Genomic DNA, 4,750 nt, shown 5'->3' on the forward strand with positions numbered 1-4,750 from the left:
CCCTTCCCTCAGGCTGCCGAGCGCCGCACCCCGAGTTACGGGCCCGAGCCCGTATTTAAAGGCGTCTGCCTGAGAAGGCGGAGGCTTCATTCCCCCGCAGCCAAGCCCTCCTGGACTCTGCCCCCAGCCGCTGCCCTGCTCCTCCTCCCGCTGCTCCAGGCCCCAGTTTCCTCCAGGGCCCGGGGGCGGGGAGAAAGAGGTGGGGCTAATCATGGCGGGGAGGGGATGGCCCCGCCCCCGGTCGAGCTGCGAGCGAATCGGCTCGGGCCAGCTCAGCTGCCCCGCCCCTTCGCGAGCGTCGCTGGGCGGGGCTAGTGCGCCGCGGGTGCGTTGGGCCCGAGGCTAGTCCAGCTGCAGCCGGAAGGGCTGAACCTCGTCGTCTGGCCCTGGGGCTGCAACCCGGCTGCAACTCGCGTGCTCGCCAGGTCACCCGGGCTCTAGAGCTGCGGACGTCCTAGGGTGGGGCGCGGGCCGAGGCGACCGGAAGGTCCTGGCCCCCTTTCCGGTCTCCTCGGCCCCCTACAGCGCCGCCCTTGGGGTTCGGTTCCCCCACCTCGGTCCCGGGGGACGGATGCTTCTCCTCCCACGCGCTGGAGGCCTCTGGGCCACCGCGCCCTCCGCGCCCGCACCCCAAGCTTTCATCAGATCCCTCCGGACCCGCCGCCTCGGGGAGGGAGGCGCGTCACGCCGGGAGGACGCTGAGTTCCAGCGTGACTGGCCCAGTCCGTGTCCCCGCCCTGGTCCCTGGCAGGAGAAGCGGAACACCCACGCCCTCCCGGCCTACTCTCCGGGATGCTCCCGCGGCCAAATTCGGGATGTGGGATGTGCGAGCCTGACACGCAGCAGAGAGTGCGCGACCTGTAAGTGTCGTGTTGGAGGGAGAGCAGAGCGAACCTTTGGAGTCTGCTGCCTTGTCGTGTGGAGGCCAGTTCTGTCTTCTCTTTCGCCATCCCGAGGTCATTTTAAGTTTGAAATCCAACGTACAAGAAGAAAAAGCCAGGCACAGTCTTGGCTTTTTGTTTCCCACATTAAGAATTACGTGAGGGGCCGGGCTCGGTGGCTCAGCCTGTAATCCCGCGCTTTGGGAGGCCGAGGTGAGTGGATCGCCTGAGCCCGCGGGTTCGAGACCCGCCCGGGCAACTTGGCAAGACCTCATCTCTACAATAAATCAAAAATTAACCGGGCGTGATAGCGCGCGCCTGTAGTTCCATCTACTCGGAAGGCTGAGGCGGAAGGATGGCCGGAGCCCAGCAGGTCGAGGCTGCGGTGGCCGGGAGCGGCCACTGCCCTCCAATCTGGGCGACGGAGTGAGACTCCAACTCAAAAAAAAAGAATTACGTGAGGGACTTGTACGTGAAGTCAAAAAAGCCGTTTAAAAATACGTCATGAGGGCTGGACGCGGTGGCTCATGCCTGTAATCCCAGCACTTTGGGAGGCCGAGGCGGGAGGATCCTTTGAGGCCAGGAGTTTGAAACCAGCCTGGGCAGCTTAGCGAGATATCGTCTCTACAAAGAATTTAAAAATTAGCTGGGTGTGGTGATGTACACCTGTAGTCCCAGCTACTCTGGAGGCTGAGGGGGAAGGATCAGCTGAGGCCAGGAGGTCAGGCAGGGCTGCAGTGCGCTGTGGTCGTTTTACTGCACTCCAACCTGGGTGATAGAGACCCTGTCTCAAAAAATAAAAATTTAAAAAGTGATATTTATGTTAACGTGCCATGGACTCATTGTCAACTTTAAAGCATTCATATTGTATCTAATTTATCATTTTAATTTCTAATATGGTAAATACAGTACCAATAGATAAAATCCACATGAAAGTCTATCAGAGTCTTCAGTGTTTAAACATACAGTGGGTCCTGAGACCAAAAAAACTGAGAACTGCTGAGGTTATTTTCAAGTTATGTTTCATGGACTAGCGTGATGGCTCATGCCTATGGTCCCGGCACTTTGGGAACCCTAGGCAGAAGAATTGCTTAATCCCAGGAGTTTGAGACCAGCTTAGGTAACATGGTAAGACCCCTACTCTATAAAAAATAAAGTGACAGGAGCCCTACATTTTTCTGGTGTTGGGTCAGAATCTGAGGAAAGAATAGCAGAAAGCTAAAGGCAAGACTCTGGGTCTCCCACATTTCCCCCTCCCACTCCAATCACAGCAGTTTGACTTTTCTCTGTGTATCTGCTTTTTATATCAGTTTTCTATGTAGGATTTCAATTTTAAAATAGGTTCCTCTTATAATAATCCTTAAAAGCCATAGATGCATTTATTCATTTACTTCCTCCAAGTGTTTAGTACATGATAGGATTGTGCTAGTCACTAGAAATATAATTGTGGCCAGGCTCGGTGGCTCAGCCTGTAATTCTGTGCCTTTGGGAGGCTGAGATGAGTGGATTACCTGAGCCCACGGGTTCGAGACCCGCCTGGGCAATTTGGCGAGACCTCATTTCTACAATAAATCAAAAAATCAGCCGGGCATGGTAGCGCGCGCCTGTAGTTCCGGCTACTCGGAAGGCTGAGGCAGAAGGATCACCGGAGCCCAGCAGGTCGAGGCTGCGGTGGCTGGGAGCGGCCACTGCACTCCAGTCTGGGTGACAGAGTGAGACTCCAACTCAAAAAAAAAAAAAAGAAATATAATTGTGAGTCAAGAATGATACATTATCTACCTTTGTAAATTTTACTCTTTATGGGTGAACATCAGTTACACATATAAATGTAAAATCACAGCTTTATTAAGGAAAGACATATAGGCCGGGAGTGGTGGCTCACACCTGTAATCTCAGCACTTTGAGAGGCCAAGGTGGGAGTATTGTTTGAGTCCAGGAGCTCAAGACGCAATATAGGCAACATAGCGAGACCTCATCTCTACAAAAATTAGCCTGGCCTAGTGGTGCGCACCTGTAGTCCCAGCTACTCAGGAGACTGAGGTAGAAGGATCGCCTGAGCCTAGGAGGTCAAGGCTGCAGTGAGCTATAATTGTGTCACTGCACACCAACCTGAGTGACAGAGTGAGACTCCGACTCAAAAACAAAACAAAAAGGGAAAAACATTTTAAAAGAGTATACTATAGGCATATCTAATATATGTAGGTTAGGAATGCTTCCTTAGGTTGTGGCAATTTAGCTCCTAAAAGAAATATAAACTTTAGCAGAAATGAAGAAGGTAGAGGAATCAAAAGAGTCAATGTGGGAGAATCAATTTAGGGGCTGATTACATCATCTAGAATTGAATGTAGTAAGTCTAGGATAGTAGCCTTGGAGAAAAAACGCAGTCTTTGATAACATCCCTCCCTCACTTCACACCAAGGGTGTCTTTACCTAACTTCTGGCAGTACAGTTAATTTTGCTGTTGGCAGTTATATTTCAGGGAATCAATTTCCAACTTCTTAAATTCCACAGGTTTTCTTTTCTAAAATTCATCTGCCTGAGAACAGTCTATTTTATAAAAGAAGGGTTTACCTTTCACCTAAACAAAACCTTACTGTAATCCACTACTCAGGCATCAGATTCTCCTGGGTCCCAAACAGAGGGATAAACTGCATTCTGGTTTGGGGGAAGTTCCCTATAATGATTAGTCAAGAATCCTCAAATCCATCTTTCCCCCATTTGATACATATTTTTGTTCCGAGTTAGAAACAGGACATTTTTGCCCATGTGGAAAGTTCTGAATTCCAAACAGAAGACGCCATATAAGTTACTAACCTTGATGCTTTTTTTTTGAGTTGGAGTCTCACTATGTCGCCCAGGTTGGCGACACTCACGGCCAACCCACTCAGTGGCACACTCACGGCCACCCCAGTGTCAACCTGCTAGGCTCCAGCAATCCTTCTGCCTCAGCCTTCCAAGTAACTGGAACTATAGGCACACGCCACCACCCCTGCCTGATTTTGTATTTATTGTAGAGATGAGGTCTTGCCAAGTTACCCGGGCTGGTCTCAAACCTGCAGGCTCAGGCAATCTACTTGCCTTGGCCTCCCAAAATGCTGGGATTACAAACTGAGCCACCAAGCCTGGCCGATCTTGATGGTTTTAAAAGCAAATTGAATATTTTGCAAGTCTACTTAGTTTTTCAAGAGACAATGGTTGAAATTAGACATGGGTAAAAGTTACAAGATTTATTCAGTAAAATAGTTCAACATAGTTATATCAAATCTTGAACTATTTTTTCCACTTGTTTTCATCTTATGCAATGTTTAATAATTTCTATTTTTATTAAATTTAATTTTTTTTTAAGTTGGAGTCTCACTTTGTCACCCAGAGGCTCCCGGTCACTGCAGCCTTAACCTGCTGGGCTCCAGCGATCCTTCCACCTCAGCCTTATAAGTAGCCGGAAATACAGGTGCACGCTACCATGTCCGGCTAATAGTTTTATCTTTTTTTTTTTTTTGAGTTGGAGTTTCACTCTGTCGCCCAGACTGGAGTGCAGTGGCCGCTCCTGGCCACCGCAACCACAACCTGCTGGGGCTCCGGTAATCCTTCTGCCTCAGCCTTCCAAGTAGCTGGAACTACAGGCGTGCACTACCGCGCCCAGCTAATTTTTGATTTACTGTAGAGATGAGGTCTCACCAAGTTGCCCAGGCGGGTCGCTAATTTTTGATTTAGGGTAGAGATGAGGTCTTGCCAAGTTACCTGGGCGAATCTCAAACCCACGGGCTCAGGCAGTCCACTCACCTCAACTTCCCAAAGCGCTGGGAGTACATGCTGAGCCACAGAGCCCAGCTTATTTTTATTGAATATTAAACATCTATTTATATATT

General features: G+C 49.9%; 1 protein-coding gene across 1 annotated transcript in view; it reads right to left on the reverse strand.

The window, feature by feature from the left end:
* UGDH (UDP-glucose 6-dehydrogenase) overlaps positions 1-830 on the reverse strand; it is a 28,528-nt gene extending 27,698 nt beyond the window's left edge. The window contains exon 1 of the mRNA XM_008069783.2: positions 662-830. The gene's annotated coding sequence lies outside the window, so the exon portion shown is untranslated. The remainder of the gene's footprint in view (positions 1-661) is intronic.
* Between the last annotated feature and the right edge of the window lie 3,920 nt (positions 831-4,750).

The sequence above is a fragment of the Carlito syrichta genome, unplaced genomic scaffold (assembly GCF_000164805.1).
Source record: "Carlito syrichta isolate Samal-C Ts95f unplaced genomic scaffold, Tarsius_syrichta-2.0.1 Scaffold312207, whole genome shotgun sequence".
Taxonomy (NCBI): domain Eukaryota; kingdom Metazoa; phylum Chordata; class Mammalia; order Primates; family Tarsiidae; genus Carlito; species Carlito syrichta.